At 32.9% G+C, this 18,162-nt stretch overlaps 1 protein-coding gene across 5 annotated transcripts in view; it reads left to right on the top strand.

Annotated features, from left to right (window-relative positions):
- The window catches only part of Mctp (multiple C2 domain and transmembrane region protein), a 1,238,231-nt gene that overhangs the window by 949,752 nt on the left and 270,317 nt on the right, over positions 1-18,162 (top strand). The window lies entirely within an intron of this gene.

Here is an 18,162-nt window from a genome sequence, read left to right as displayed (position 1 = left end):
ACTAGAAGGTGACAGGAAAAGATTCGATGACATCATGCAGGAGATCATTACACTTCTTTATCTCTACAAGAAAATCTCCCATCGGCCATTTAGTATCTGTATTTTATCAAAATACGAGTAATGATTATATATTTAATGAAATCTACTGTAATATCCTTATCTTACGCACTTTCCAGATTATACAGGGTGATTTACGAGAATATACCGTCACTTACGGAGTTTATTTCTGAAGACATTCTCAGCAAGAAATGTCATATAAACGTGTGACCTAATCTCAATATTTTCAGCGTTACACTAATTTGAATTTGTTAGTAAAATACATTTTCCTTTAGTTTTAAGGATAAAAAAAATATTACAATTTGAGAATTAACTATTTAGACGTATCATTTCTTTAGTTGGCTAATGTTCTGAAGCTAAAAATATGTTCTTAATTCCTTTGTACAGATTTTGTTTTTCAATTTTTAACTAAAAATTATATCATTGCTATGCACTATCACAGAAATTGTTACAAATCGTAAGACTTTAGGACCTTGATTCTTTACAGTTTAATTATGCATCCTAATGCACAGTCTTAAAGAATTTACAAAAGCTGTGTGATTTGTAACAATTGTTTGATAAATGCATAAGAAAATGTAATTTTATAGTTAAAAATCGGAAACAAAATTCTGTACGAAGCAACTATGGAATTCACAACACATTTTTATCTTCGGAACACTAGCTAATTAAAGAAATCATACTCCTGAATAGTTCATTCTTTATCTGTAATATTCTTTTATCCTTAAAACTTCAAGAATAATGGTATTTTACAAACAATTTCAAATTAGTGTAGCTCTGAAAATATTGAGATTAGGACAATGTTTATATGACATTTGTTTCTCAGAATGTCTTCGGAAATAAGCTCCATAAGTGATGGTAAGTCCTCGTGAATCACCCTGTATTGTGTTAAGAATATAATTTATACCAGAAATAAAAGTTGAATAAACAGAAAATTTGCATTCAATCTTCATGGTTTACGATTTAGTATGTAATTAAGCTTCACACTGAAGGTACTGTTCATGAGTAACTAATTATTGAATGACAAAACCAGAAACTGTACTATACTATAAAGAATAAACATATTACAGTTGTAACATTACTTATGACACTAATGCTTCAAAGACATTTCAATCTGTAATACTTCACAAAAAAACTGTTCAAAAGTGCGGCCTCTTGCTTCAATACAAACTCTGCAACGACGTGTCTTTGCCTGTCGTACACGTTCAAAGATCCAGGCATGTGCAGTAAAGAGTCAGCAGCTGTAAGCACCCGAGCGATGAGCTCGTCCTGCGATTCAATTGGAGTCTCGTACACCAGGCTCTTCAAGTGTCCCCACATACTAAAGTCAAGTGAGGTGCGGTCAGGAGAACGAGCAGGTCATCCAAGGCACCGCGGTCAATCCACTACTCACCAAATCTGCGGTTCAAATGCACCATAAACTAAGTGCGCATCTGTTAATTCAGCCCAAGTGAACAGTTCCATCTCTCTACTCTCAATGGATAATAACGTACTGAATGGTCACAGCACAAACGTACTCTGACGTCATGGCGTGTTTACTGATTAATGTAAATATTGATTGTTTTGAAGCATGAGTGTCATACGTAACGTTACAACTATAGTGCTTATTCCTTACAGTACAACAGAGTTTTGGTTTTGTCATTCAATAATTAGTTTCAGACCCATGGTCTTTTAACAAAAAAAATTGTTTTTTTCTACCATCCCTAGAAGTTTGGGTATTGAATTTAGTGTCACCCTGTATATTTGCAACAACCGCATTTCTTCAAATAATTGTATTTATAAGAATACTGCTCAACTGTCTTTTTTTATGAACCTTTGAAAATAATGTTATTTTTTAAATTGAAATTCGTATTTTAAAAACTTCATTTGTATAAAGGATATGAAAATTGAGGTGTTTCGGAAAAGCATACGATATTGATTCCGACTAAAATTGAAGTAAATTTTTGAAGAAATTTACAGAACATGGCGTCTATAGCAGATTAGAAGTAAGAAGAGTTTTGAAACAAAATTAAGAGTACTCTATTTTGTACAATGAAAGCAATTCGTTCGTAAAATGTATCCTTATATTTTTCTTCCCAACTAAAATTATTGAATGTAACAGAAAAAAAATTCTTTATTAGTAGATACATTTCATGATCCGTGTTAGCACGAAATTATGAAGTATTGATGACAATAATAATTTGTTGATATTTATTCAGTAAATAGATGTGTTGAAGTTGTAAAATTATGTAACTGAATAATAGGCCTACTTACAAAATAATTATTCATGTGATTTTACTCTATATAGGCTATCTGACATTACAGTTTGGGAGAGCAAACTGTTCTTACAAGACTTTCAACGTATTGGTATTCTTCATTACAAAGAAATGCCTTCGGGACCCTATTACAAATAAATATATTTATTAAGATATAATGATATGTGAAGTTGTTCTGATATTAGCTTATAAAAGAAAGAATTCAGCATATGATACATGAAAATTTGGAATATTATACAAACGTTTATCATGAATTGAAAATATAAAATGCTCGTGAAAGAGTAAATACGGAGAATTACAGAATCGTGAACGTTTAATTTTTATTGTTTAAAATGAGTATTTTTTTGTTATATTTTATTTGCGTTACACACGGTCCTTAGCCATAAATAATAACTTAAAGTACCATTCCTTGAGTTGTGTATTTATTATACTTTTTTTAAAGTAATTTCGTGTTCTGTTAAAGATTTTTGTAAGGAAGTGCTTATTGTTCATTTGGGACAAGTAATAATAAAATCATTTGATTTAGTGTTTTAGTGTGTGAAATAGCTTATACCAATTCGACGTGCGCAAAGTTAGGTTACATTTCAATATTAATTTAGGGATTTCTAGGGACACAGATGAGTACTATGTGTTATGAGGAACAGATGATACAATTTTAGTTTAAATCTCATTTTTTGTTGTATAACAAAACGTGGTTCCGAATTTTCCAATTTTCGACTTCCACACATAAAGAACAGTGACACTTTTTTAATTATAATATTAAATACATTAGACCTGTTTAAAAATTTATACAATTTTGACAGAAGATATATTTTTGAAAATGGTATGCACTGATTAGTCCATAATATTAAAACAGAGTAATTCTGGACAACGTAAAAAGAGTAATAAAAAAACTAAAACCTATTTCAAATAACAAATCTCGTCACATTCATAATATTAATATTACGAATTGTATATTTTTATAATAAGATCCCACATATCTTTCAATATACCACTGTACATTATACACATGTTAATCTACAACATTTTAAAATTTTTGTTTTGTACTTAAATTTTTAGATTTTTATATTTTACATTTTTACCAAATTCATTTTAATATAAAAATGTTGATATCATTTACATAATTGCTGTAAATAAATCGAAATTACGAGTTGTACAAAAATTGTACAAATTTTGCAAAGAACATTAATGTTTTTACATAGCGTGTACATTTCAAGTTATAAAACAAAAAACATAAACTGTTGTGCTCATACAAAAATTAAGATCAATATTTTGATAGTTTAATTTCATATGTCTTCGAAATTTTAACCATTTTATTAAGTATATTTTGTAAAACGATCATCTGTTTTTTTCGTTACCATTAAGTTTATATTTATTATAGTACGTATATAAATTCCTTATTTTACATATTTATATTATATTACATTTCTGTAACAGTATCTAATACAATTCCGTGTTACGAACCTGTGCTAAATTTCGAAATCTCTCTTCTAAGCCTTATTTCGCGTTACATGATACATTCAGAACTTTGCAACAGACTACGGATATTCATCAGGAACGAGAGATCGACCAGAAACCGTCATTTCCATTACGTCATCACAATACCATTAGTCACGTCAAAAAGAGAATATGAGCTCAATAGTAATTTATATTAATGCTTTTATATGTCACTCAATGATAAATGCTTGCCATATATTCTCATTTTTATGGAGCACCGCAGAGAAACAATGTTTAATAATAAAGAGTTACAGTGCCATAGCCGGTGACTAATCTTTTAGATTTTTGCTACTTTCAATTTAAAATGTTCATTATAATATATTAATATTTCAGCAAAATATGGCTACTAGTTTCGATTTTCTAACTCACTGCCTCAAATCAATCATGAAGGTAAAAGAAGTGAAAAGAAATAGAATTAGATACCGTTATGAAAGAACAAATTTCGATATAGATGACTTCATTATTGTCACATTTTTATCAACAGTAATCTCACTAGAGGTTTAATTTATCTAGAGAAAATCAAAACTCGAGTGGGATTTAATTTACTATTACACGATAAGAAGAAAGTATATAAAGATTATAAGTAACAAAGTACTCGAATACAATAAAATATTGACTTACGAAAATACAACTGTCTTCAAATGTATTATTGTACCATCTCAACATTACGCTAGATGGCAGTAGTGTGTTATGATTAGCTGTATTCTTGTTATCAGTTGTGCCAACTATGGAATCTTCATTGAACTCTGTGGACGGTTTCTAGTCAAGAAGGCTTTGTTGTTTCAGTTTCATTTTTATTAAAACATTTGCATTCCACTTCAATCATCCGGATCCCAGTAATCAACGTCACTTGACAGATGATTTTCAATAAATCTTAGTATTAAACAATCTCTGATACGTGACTATCCATAATATCATATAGCAGAAGCTATAACAAACATAACCTAAATAATATAAACAAGTGTTAGAAAAGTTTTAATTAGGGATGATGAAATAAACAAGACACGTTTTAATTAACGATGATGAAATAAAAAATAAACATGAATAATTTTAAAATTAACAATTATTGAAAATACAATTTTCAAATTCGAATGTTTTAGTGGTTGGTAGTTCAGTTGATGTTATAATGGACGTGTACGTAAAAGAAGTGAACTCGTTGATGTACATGGTGTATCCCTAAACTTATTCAGGATTTCCGAATGGTGCTCTTCATTTATTTGTAAATAGGGTTTCAGAGGAGATGCATAGCTATGACCAGTGATCTTTATTAATTCTTGTTCTTGAATGTCAATGCGAGTCATATTTGAAACTGCTGTGCATCGACTGGAGTGATTTCTAATTTTCTGTTTTTTTTTTTTTTTTTTTTACGTCCAGCCCAATTCAGTTTGAAATGTTGGCAAACAAAGAAACAAATGCTAGGGTAGTGATAAAAATAAACAAATGCTAGGGATGCGATAAAAATTTTAAAATGCTAGGGACGCGATAAAATTGTGCGATAAGCAGCCATGATTGGTTGAAAGACGTCCTTTCGTACCGTTTTATTGGTCAAAAGTAGTGCGACGTAGTAAAAGTGTAATAGTCTGCGTAATGAACTACCTTCACTAATAACAAATATCGTAGTTTTCAGCAATATCAAAAACGAATAAGCAGGACTAAACCATATCAGTATACAGAAACTTGTAATATTTATTTGTCAATTTAATCTTAGGTTATATGTAATTAAAAAAACTGTCTGCATTTTAAGATATACCATTAAGTCGTAACAGATAATATTAATAAAAAATTGAATATTTAATCGATACCATTGAAATTAACTTAAAACCATTAGCAATTTATTACATCTGGAATATTTTGCAGTGGTCATAGACACACATCCTCGTCTGCCGACACTCCAGTCCCCGTTTAGTCGACTGTCTACATATATTCTTATTATAACTAATTGTAAATTGTAAACAATTTTATTATTGTGGATATACATAAATTCCAGCATTCTCCTGAAGGAGAATTACCTCTTGCTCAGGGGAGGATTCAATACATAGTAAAATAAATAGTTAAATTACAATAAATAACATCTTAAAAATAGTTCGCCAATTTAGCTCTATGGTAGCGCGCCTGCCTCCAGACTAGTCGGCCCGGGTTCGATTCCCAGTGAGGTCAGGTACTAGGAGAGACGGCGGTGCACAACTTCTAATCACTGAATTGTATTATAACCTATTTCAATCAGTTAACCATTCAATCAGTTAGAAAATTGACATAGTTCTGCCGCTTCACGTTGTTTCACCTCTGATGTGAAATCTCTAGGATATCATATACATTTTAATTGCATGTGATCATCTGTCGTGCTTTTCTATAAATATTTCAGATACCCAGGAAGCCAGTTTTAGTTTTAACCCAGCCAGTCATCATGACAATACTGTTATCCTGAATTATTTGTTATAAACGTTATAAAATATAATTTTCAATAAATATGACTACAGAAAACAAGCTAAGAATGTAAATTATGCAAATAAAATAAAAATTAAACAGAGAAAACTATTAACATATTATAACAAAGTATGAGGATCTAAATACAGTTAGGCCAGGTATAAAGATTTGTGAAAAATGTAGAAACATACCTTAAACATGATACGCAACAAAACACATCATTATCTATTAAGTAAGTGCCAATTAGCGTAAAGTCATTGAACTTTAAATCCTTTAAATACTAAGTGAAAAGAATCATGTTTATAACTAATTTATTATAAAAAATAATATTAATAAACAAACCTTAAAAGCCAACAAAGCGAGTGTTTGCACCTACAAATTAATATAGGTAGTTCTAACGTATAGCAGGCAATCCGAATCTTAAACAAAATTGCAACATTTATGGGATTACAAAACAGCTGTTTACAATGAACTTGAAAATCAACGGCGTAACTTTATTGATATAGCAGGCGAGACCCAACAATTTGGCAAGAATTCTGATACACCACAAACCGCAAGTAAGACTATAAAAATGTAGCCTATACAATATTTAATATCTAGAAGAATTATCAATGACTTTATCATCAATAAACCTAAAAATTGCCAAAGACTGCAATCATTTTATTTTAATGTTATCTTCCTTTCATCGCCAATACACACTTAGTTTATAATACATAAACAATGAACGTTTGATACGACCGCGAACCTAATTTCATAGACACACACTTGTTATAACATTCATTTACATTGAAAATCGACATTAACATAAACGCGTGCTTTTGCATCGTAGGCCTCCGCTTGACAATTAGTTACAATGTTGCCGACCCAATGCTCCGGCTTTGTATATAGATGGCTCTGGCAATTCACAATCGTGGAAACGCCTTCGAGATTATTGCATACCATCAATAACTTTCAGTTCCATAAATGGATAATCTTGTAAATGGTGAAGCCTGGCGATAAAAGATAGTTAATATGGACATAGGTATAGCCGATTCTGAAATCATTGAGAGTTAGAACTTCAGCTGCAATGGTTATTTATAAGGATTCTTTGCCGTTCACCTCGTGTTTGTTCAAAGTGTATTATTCATTTACGGGCACAGTTTACGTTTCTGGACTAGAGTAGGTATAACACACTAGATGAACTTTCGTTACGTGGACTCTGCACTAGGATTGGCATCCACTTGCAGCATTACTTAACATTACATTGGCACGGATAAATATGCGTCTCCTGGATGTTAGCTTAATGCAGCTTTGAAACTGCGTTTTAGTCGGGGAATAAAAACAAGTCGAATAATATATTATACCAGGGGTCGTCAGCACAGAGCACGCTGGGGCTAGTGTCTCTTACCCGCTGAAAACGCAGTGCACTAGGGTGCATTCCGTAGCTGCTAGCGGGTATGCTCTCTATCTCTCCCTGTTGCACGACAGTGCACACGGGACAGCACCGCGTACCCTTTGCACATTTCAGCGAGTGCTGACGACCACTGTATTATACAATGAAATTATTAATGTTTTTCAGTCAATATCAGGTTATTGAGATGTATTTTAAACCCATAAACTACAGTGCATGCATTTTATCTTTCCACACTCGTGGAGGTAGGGCGGAAGCTGACGTGCACAGCGCAGCTGTGAACATGCAAACGTGGAAAGATAAAATGTATTTGTACTGTATAAGGAAATAATATTGTTAGAAAATCAGGTAATATTTGAGTTTACTATAGCAGCTTTAATACACAATGTTAGTGCAAATGAAATGTGTAGACTCTAACATTACGTTGAATTAAACTGGAAAAAAAGTCCCGCTATGGCACTGAAATGCGGTAATTTGTATTGTGAATGTTTTAATAACGTAGATTAGTTGAATATTTAATAAAAGGTCGTTTAACTGTAATTATAATACATATTTTTAACGTTTATTTAATGGATACATAAAGTGGACCGCCTTAAGAGGCTCCGCGGACCGGAAGTGGCCCGCGGGCTGCCTATTGAGGACCACTACAATATTTCAAGGGTTAAAGGTACGGTGCTGAAGATATTGTCATATCATCGAGCTTAGAGTGCACGAGTATGTACAGTTAATTCCATTTCACACTTAATGTGCTCATTGTGACATGAATTGTACATACTTCTAGTTCAATTTATATTTCTTAAGATGACTGAATATTGAATTTTCTTGTTTAGTTAGTCTGAAGGTCAGTGTATATACATTACGTGGGAGATGTTAAAATGCATTCTGTATAGCCTACTGTATGTATGCTACAAAGGAAAAAGTTTATATATCTTTATACTTAAACGTCAAAACATACTATTCATATCGCTTTGTTGGTCACAAGCAATTTAATTCCTGAGATGAAGGCCTGTACGGCGAAAACAATAGACCGTAATGATAAGATGGGTGATGTCTAACAGAGTTGAATTTTAACGCTGGCTATAAATATGGCTATTGTCTTGTGTAAATTCATTTAGAGACGAGGTTATTTCGTGTGCCGTAAACGTACGATACGCAACTCTCAAATTTAATTCCCTTCCATTCCAAGAATCATAAATCCATCGCCCTCGATCGAGTTTGAACGGCAAGTTCGATATTTACTCAGCCACCGAAGAAGACATAATATGAACTACAATACGATTATTTAGTCCTGACAGTCGCCGACAATATGCGCCTGGGTCAGGTGAGTCCATTAAGTTACGTCAAGGAATCTTCGGGTTAGTCCAGTGATGTCAAAGCAAGGGCATTTTTCTGACCTTGACGTCGTGCGCGGGCATCAAGCGCTAAGTATGGAAAGAGGAAGGGTTCTGTATATGAATAAGCAGCCTGTTGGATTAAGAAAACAGTAGTCCACAAATTTCAAACGAAACGTGAAATTTTATATCGTTATTTTTATACTGCTCCTTTCTGTTTGATATGATCTATATTGTCTGTAAAACAAAAGTACTAATACCAATTTCTTAATATTGCAGTTGTGTTGTAAATGTTAATAACATAATAAAGAGTTAAGAAGAAATATTCACATAAATTCCGTAGTAGTACAACTATACTGTACTAAATGGATGAAACACATCATTCATAAAGAAAGTGATATCCCAAAACAAGAGATTGAGTATGACATGATAAGCTGGAATTGATATTGATTGTACCTTTAGCCCTATAAAATTAATCAATAAACTAATCAAAACAATATTATAGTACAAAGCAAAGTTACCTAAGTGCTGTATATGTTTTGAGTGTAACAAATATTCCATAACAAAACTCTTATCGCATTATGCTTTTAAGGTGATATTGGTGAGCAACTTCCTATCATCAGAATATTAAATTATTTTCTCGAAATCTGCTGAAGCTATAGAGCTGACGTTTTTACAACGCATAGGCACGTATATTTTACTTATGGATGTAACAGTAGTTGCTTTGTTAATAATTCATTTCCTTACAAACAATTTCCATGCGAATATTTTCAAAATTTTCAATACACTATCTTCAGTAATACGTATTTACGGTATATTAGATTTACGAAAACATTCTGTAAGGCTATTAAATAAATAGGCCTATATCTGAAAATTTCATTTTTCTATAAAAAAAAAAAGTTGAGAAAATATTTCTTTTGAACAAAAAAAATCAAACTTGTGAAAAATGAACCCTAAAATTAAAACTTACATTCTTATAATGCACTTATATTTCTCAGACAAATCTAAAAATTAACATGGATACAGTTTTAATAAGTTCTCGTCCCTTTATCTATCTTTATGAATCAGTGCTGGCCATCCCTGAATATAGCTCGACCAAGCGGCATATACTACCTCTTTCGTCTATCTCTTTCCTTTCCGCTGTAAAGCGCTCAGGCACTCTTGAGCTCTAAAGCGCGCGCTTGCTCCTATGGGCATCAGTTAACATGATTGGGTTAGTCAGTCGCTTGCATTCAGAGCGATCGGATGTCACGCATGTAGTAGAGCGGTGTGTTTCCAGTTCAGTTAAGCTGTACTGCATTTTCTTTACTGACCGCTCGCTCTTATCTCTACTCCGTAGCTCTCCGCACCACTTATATTACTTCCCCTCTTTCGCGTAGACAATACCAGCTACATTGATTATCATCTCGTATTCAATTGCCTGCTTAATTTAGTATTCTCGCAAAATCCAGAAGTTCACAAGTTGGGGTCCGATTTGGTTCTAGGGATCCATGGTGGTGGTATCCTCAAAAGATTGTACGGGACAGTAGTCTCTTCCTATTTTCGGCATGATTATCATTGAATTTTTTCCTAGAGGAAGGATTTGATTACATCATCAGCCCTCCATTGAGAGTGACCAAAAGGATCCTGAATACAGAGAAGTTATGTTTTCTTAAGTCCTTAATTAGTTTAAAAAATTTTGAATTTGGAATTCGCCTGATGCCAAAATGACATATTGACAAAATTATCTTTCTTGAAAATATAAAATATAAAATTAATGTAGCTGAAAAGTAATGCTCTATTAAATCTGCATCACAAGAAATTTCTCTTTGTTTCGCAGGTATTCAAAGTCGGGCCTCCAGCATGAGAAACCGGCAATCTAAAAATAATTTCTCAATATGCGTTTCAGAATTTCATGGTCATACACCGAATATCTCAATTTTGCTCCGCAAATGTTTCAAATACGCGTCATCGTCTCTAATATCTTATCTGGATTATTTTTTTAACTCTATAGTGTTACACTACATTAAAAAGTTAATATAATTTTAAATACCGCGTACAGCTGTTTCGAAATGATATGTTTCCCCATCAGTTGTTTTAATTAATGTACAGTACCTTTTTTAATATTTTAATACTATTAAGTTTGAAAGGTTTCAGTTTTAAACTTTTATTATGTTTTAAATATTGAATGTGTTATAAAGCAAATCGGAACCAAGAGAAATAAAATTATACGGTTCTCTATCTCTCTTGTAATTAAAACATGCATGTTTTATCCAACATTTAAATAATGTTTCATTTGTATGTTAATTTGCACAAATTGTACATATAATGTAAATAAATTATGTATACATTTCTTGTTACGAATTTAATTCAATAGTATGACAGTATATAATGTAGGCCTCAAAAATGTATAGTCTGCGTTTATAGAACTAATATTCCTCTGAATATTGCTAATAACATCAAATCTCACTTTTTATTTCAATAAACACCATACAGTATTAACGTTTTATAATGCAGTATTTTGAAAAATTGTTCTAGAATAACTTTTGAGTCACATTTTCTCATAATTTTAAATTGCATTTTTCTTACATAACATAGACTATACAGAGTGATTCACGAGGATTTACCGTCACTTACGCAGCTTATTTCCGAAGGCATTTTGAGCAAGAAATGTCATATAAACATTTGTCCTAATCTCAATATTTTCAGAGTTACAGTAATTTCAAGTTGTTAGTAAAATACCATTTTTCTTTAGTTTTAAGGGTAAAAAATATTACAAATAGAGAATGAACTACTAAGAAGTGTCATTCCTTTAATTGGCTAGTGTTCTGAAGCCAAAATGTGTTCTTAATTCTGCAGTGCCTGGGAAAAGTGACATAAGTCAGTTTCCACAAATCTTTTTTGATAATTTATTGACAACTTACGGAACATCTGCTCGCTTGAAAAAAGAGACATAAGTATTTTTCCCATTACAATAATTTATACAGAAAAAATCAAATCGACATAAACCAGTGTAAGTTGTCAATAAATTATCAAAAAAGGTTTGTAGAAACTGACTTATGTCACTTTTCCCAGGCACTGCAGAATTGCTTTGTACAGGTTTTGTTTTTCAATTTTTAACTAAAAATTACATTAGTCTTACGTACGTATCACAAAAATTGTTACAAATCATACGACTTTAGGAACTGGATTCTTTACAGTTTAATTCTTCATCCTAATGTACAGTCGTACAAAATTTATAAGAGTGGTGTGATTTGTAATAGTTGCTGTGATAAATGCGTAAGAAAGTGTAATTTTGTAGTCAAAAATCGAAAACAATTCTTTACGAAACAGCTATGAAATTCACAACACATTTTTAGTTTCAGAATGTTAGATAAATTAAAGAAATGATACTCCTGAATAGTTCATTCTTTATCTGTAATATTCTTATACCCTTAAAACTCAAGAATAATGATATTTTACAAACAACTTCAAATTAGTGTAACTCGGAAAATATTGAGAATAGGACAAATGATTATATGACATTTTTTGCTCAGGATGTCTTCGAAAATAAGATCAGTAAAGGACGGTAAATCCTCGTGAATCACTCTGTGTATATATTGCATTTAAAACTTAAAATGGACATCCATAGAAATAAATCAGCTGGCGGAGTGGTTTTCCTTGTGCGCTTCGCACAGATTAGTATTCTTTTTCATAATTTTAAATTACATTTCCCTTATTCTACGAGGGAGAGTAAAAAAGTAACCCTATTAATTGTTTTAGTAATTGAATATGTACAATAAGATTACAAACACTTCATCACTTTTCAACATACAATAACAGGAACACTTGCATTGAACATACTGGGGACTATGTTGAAAAGTGGTGAAGTGTTTGTAGTCTTATTGTACATATTCAATTAATAAAACAATTATTAAGGTTACTTTTTGACTCTCCCTTGTATAACATAGACCTATATATCATTGCATTTCAATCTTAAAATGGACATCCATAGAAATAAATTCGCTGGCTGAGTGCCTTTCCTTGTGCGCTTCTCATTGTTAAGTAATATATTTAATAATTTTTGAATTACATTTTCCTTATTGTATAACATAGACCTATACATTTATTGCATTTCAATCTTAAAAATGTCTTCTTCTTCTTCTTCTTCTTCTTCTTCTTCTTCTTCTTCTGCATCAAGCTGTAGGTTTTAAGCCCGTTGCGGCTCCTTTATTTCTTGCATCCATCTTTTTGCTGATCGGCCGATACTTCTTTTTCCAGTGGGTACATAGCGATTATTTTCGGGGTTCTATCTTGGCTCATGCGTTGTACGTGTTCCCACCGTTTCTGTTTATACTCATCTACAGTTTCTAACAGGCTGTTAACTTTTAGATTGTTTCTTATTTCCTGATTCCTGATGTGATCCAATCGAGTTACTCCTGCTACACTTTGAAGAAATCGCATTTCAGCTGCCTGTAGTCGACTTCTATCTTTCTCTTTTAAAGTCCAATTTTCACTCGCATATAAGCCCTTTGGTATTTCCATAACTTTATATAGTTTAATCTGTGTGTCTTTCCTTGTTTTATTTCGGAGTGTTCTTCTAATGGTCCCATATATATTATTAAATTTTGAAATTTTATGACCACTATCTTTTTCATGAATATATGATAGATGGCAGCCAAGGAAGTTAAAAGTATTAACTTGTCCTATGGCATAATCTTCCACTACTACCTTTGATCTCACCACCCTTTTGCCCATAAATGCCATTACTCTTGTTTTTCCTTTCGAAATAGTTAGATTCATATCTTTCGTATTAGCCTACATAATTCAAAAATCCCCTTTGTAACATATCCTCGTCACTAGCTAATATGACTTGATCATCAGCAAAGAGAAGGTTTGTTAAGAATTTTTTGTTTTTAACGTTTTCTGGTATGCTAAACTCCTGTATTTGCAACTTAAATTTCCTCATTGCTTCGTCAAGATAAAGATTAAAAAGTGTTGGCGACAAACTGCAGCCCTGTTTTATTCCTAAATTTACTGTCTCATAATACTGTTTTCCTTCTTTGGATTTATAGCATATAGTAGAGTTTTCATATATACTTTTTAGTATGTCTATTAAATGTTTAGGAATACCTCTTAATTCCATAATTTCCCAGAGTTTATCTCTTTTTATATTATCAAATGCCTTCTTATAGTCTTAAAAAAGTATCCATATAAATAAATTCACTGGCTCAGTGCCTTTCCTTGTGCGTTTCGCATTGATAAGTAATATACTTAATAATTTTAAATTACATTTTCCTTATTGTATAACATAGACCTATACATTTATTGCATTTCAATCTTAAAAAAGTATCCATATAAATAAATTCACTGGCTCAGTGCCTTTCCTTGTGCGTTTCGCATTGATAAGTAATATACTTAATAATTTTAAATTACATTTTCCTTATTGTATAACATAGACCTATACATTTATTGCATTTCAATCTTAAAAATGTATCCAAAGAAATAAATTCACTGGCTAAGTGCCTTTCCTTGTGCGCTTCGCACAGATAATTAATCTTTGCTGTAGCAACATGTGGTGTGCTAGTATATTGTACCTCACTTTAGTGATAAGAGTACCTACTGTACATGTTATTTAAAATAGGTACTTCAAAATATGTTTTTCCTGTCTTATATGTAATTTCGCTTAGAGACTGAGGATTCTTCTCAAATACTTAGCATTTAAATATCCGCCATACGTAAAAGTCACGAATCTAAATCAAGAGTCCTCTGTAACTACAAATCCCAATTCATAATAAATTTACCAATTAATTGCGACCTTTGTATAATTGCCTATATGTGCACTGGCGTTATCCTCCATGAAATACTAAAAATTGAGGAGATTGAAATAGGTTTAACTAAATCGTGCGATCAATGCTCAGAGGTTTATTTGGCTATCTTATTTTTTTAAGAAAATGAACTGAAAAATATTGCATTTGAAGGATGTCATTTTCAAGAAGTAGTGGTTAAATGCAAATAGCAAACTGTAGTCTATATTCTGATATAATAAAAGTTAATTTAATACAATATCTAAAGTTTCATTTCACTATTTAAAAATCTCCCTGGAGGTCATGGTATCTGATACTGTAGGCTATATATGAGAGCGGGTGCGGCCCGCAGAGGAATCTGTAGCGCGGGGGGCTTTAGGCATGCACACCATTCCATTTTGAGTAGTACATTGGGCCCACCCAAGCAGCTTACAGTACGAGTCCTGATTGTCGCCGGCAATGTGCGCCTGGGTCAGGCGAGTCCACTTAGTTACGCCAAAGGGTGTTTGGGTTAGTCAATCGCTTGCCTTCAGAGCGATCGGATGTCATGCATGAGGTAGAGCGGTGTGTTTCCAGTACAGTTAAGCTGTACTGCATTCCTTTACCGATCGCTCGCCCTTATCTCTACTTCGGAGCTCTCCCCACTACTCCTACTACTTCCCCTCTTTCGCGTCGTCGAGCTGTCAGGACTAAATAATCGGTCTGTACGTGCGAGTGTGGTCCCCAGCCCGTGCCCCTCCAGTCAAGGGTGACCAATAGATGGACTAATCACCCGCGTAGCTGTATGGAGTCGTGATGCGAAGCCGAGGTTGGCAGTGGTTTCGAATCACGCTTGGACTGATTATCTGGAACTGTAAGGAGAAAATTAGATGGCTCGGTGATGACTCTTGCCTAATACCACCTCGCTATCAAAATTGCAGCGACGCTAGGTAATCTCACATATTTTGATACAGCGTCATTAAATGTACGCGTATTAAAAATTGCAGGGTCCCGTTGAACGTCCTATCTTGTATTTCGTCGTTGTCCCTGCAATAACTCCTATGTGACATATTTATCGATTTTCAACTTTTTGCTCTATTAAATAACTTACATAATGATACAGCAAATAATAACATCTCCTGTATGTAATCATATTACTTTGTTTCGAAAATGTAAGAATTCATAGTCTCCTGTGTATAGGATGAATAAATGTGTTTTTTTTCCTACTCAAAATTTTTATATTTTGCACATAGGAGTTATTGCAGGAACAACGACGATTTGTTCTATATTGTGTAGTAACTTGAACCACGTGGTCAGAGACTCTCGAAAGAATAATAACGAACGCGCCAATGGACTCAATTCTCCAAGTCTTTTATGAACTGTGACTTATTGTAATAATTTATTATTGTTATATGTTGCTACCATCTTCTTTCATACTATGTGATGTTACGTTGGCACATTATGTTAAATAAAAATGTCACAGTTCATATTAATTTAATTTACTCATCTATTCAGTATTTTCTGCTGGCACATAGCCACGTAAATGAGTCACCTTCACACTGCTGGCTCTAATTTGTATCATGACTTCAGCGATGCAGTTTTGGTCTCCGGTGTAGAGGCAGATATCGACAGGTTACACATTTCATAATCATCCTCTATTATTACCACATCATTCATGAAAAATAAATGAAGTATTGTATTAGTGGAACTGTGAACGGCAGACGCAACCCCTAGCCTACCATGACGTGTGACCCTCATGGTCCAGTCATGCGTAAGAGGATTGATAAATTATGTTCTTCTTTCTCCTGCAATAATCAGAATATATTTCCAATTATTTTTTCAGGGGTAATAGTGAAACTTACTGTAACTGTGGAATTAAAATTAAATTATTATTATTAGGAGCAGGTTTACAGTGTAATATCACATCTTTCTGTGACCAATATCCAATGTTCTTATTTTTTTCTCAAATTCTCTCTATCTTTCCAATCCCGTTCTTGCAGTCCTTTCTCTGCCAACGCTTTATTTATGTCTTGCAACCAGGTGTTTTGCGGTCTATCTCTGGCTCTCCTTCCCTCTGAAATCCAATCTAAAACTCTTCTATCTCCATTCGTTTTGTTCTATTTCCGGTCGGGGCAAGTTACCTGGTTGAGGTTTTTTCCGGGGTTTTCCCTCAATCCAATATGAGTAAATGCTGGGTAACTTTCGGTGCTGACCCCGGACTCATTTCACCGGCATTATCATCTTCATCTCATTCAGACGTTAAATAATTTAAGATGTTGATAAAGCGTCGTAAAATAACCTACTAAAATTAAAAAAAAAAAATCCATTCGTTTTACATGCCCATACCATTCTGTCTATAGTTTACGAAATTTAAAATTGAATTTTCTTTATTCATCTGTTGTCTATCACTTCATTTCTTATTTTTTTCAGGTATAGAATGTCTAGCCAAACGTCGTAAAAAATCCATTTCTAATGCTAATAATTTTGACCGCAAATTTTGATTTAGCTTCTATGTTTCCGCTTCATATGTTGTCGAAATTTGGACTATAGACAGATACATATTTATTTTTGTTTCCTTAAATATAGTCTTGTTCCATAATATTCCATTTAACATTGCTGTTGCTGATCTTCCTTTATTTATCGTATGTTTAATGTCATCCTGTGCAGCATTTTTGACCTCTAAATATTCAAATTCATTGCATTCTTTGATGATGCCTATTCCATCTTACAAAACCAAATCTCTTGTATTTTCACCGCATCCTATATAAAATGTCATTTCAAAATTTACTTTTAATCCCCATTTGTCATACTCTTCAATCAATTTTCTAAACATATATTCTGCATCATCATATTCTTGTGCTATTATTACTTGATCATCCGCAAACAGCAATGTGTAGGCCTATATGTTTTCTTCACCAATAGGGAGACCAATTCCAGAACAATTAAAATTAAATACGTATAATATTACCAGAACAAAATAATTTTATTTTAAGGACTCACTATTTTCTGATAGGAAATATTAAATATAAAACAACGATAGCTAGCCTAATTAGGTAGCGGAGGTTACTTAACAAGAAAAAACAAAATTACGTACCAAGGATCTCATATAATAATTAATAAGATTCCGCGTAGTAGTTTGATTGTCTAGTGAGTCGATAATGCGTTCTATAAAGAATAAAAGTGTTTAGGGTCTAGAATTGGAGATGGAGACTTAACATAATGTACAGAATGATCTCCTGTGCTGGCCGACCGGTACTACAGTGAGTCCCAGCGAACGTTCTCCGTGTTTCTGTTGCCCGACCAGCGTCAAGCACCCAGTTACCATAGCTGCTTCCAAGAATCCAAGCTCCCGCATACTGGTAAAGCATCATGTCACAAACACGTTCACGTCTGAGTATTTCTGACAAAGTAAATATTTATTATTCAACGCCTTGAAAACGGCTCAGATGTTAAGGATATTGCTGGAG

The sequence above is a fragment of the Periplaneta americana genome, chromosome 5, assembly GCF_040183065.1.
Source record: "Periplaneta americana isolate PAMFEO1 chromosome 5, P.americana_PAMFEO1_priV1, whole genome shotgun sequence".
Taxonomy (NCBI): domain Eukaryota; kingdom Metazoa; phylum Arthropoda; class Insecta; order Blattodea; family Blattidae; genus Periplaneta; species Periplaneta americana.
This window is presented reverse-complemented; position numbering and strand designations above follow the sequence as displayed.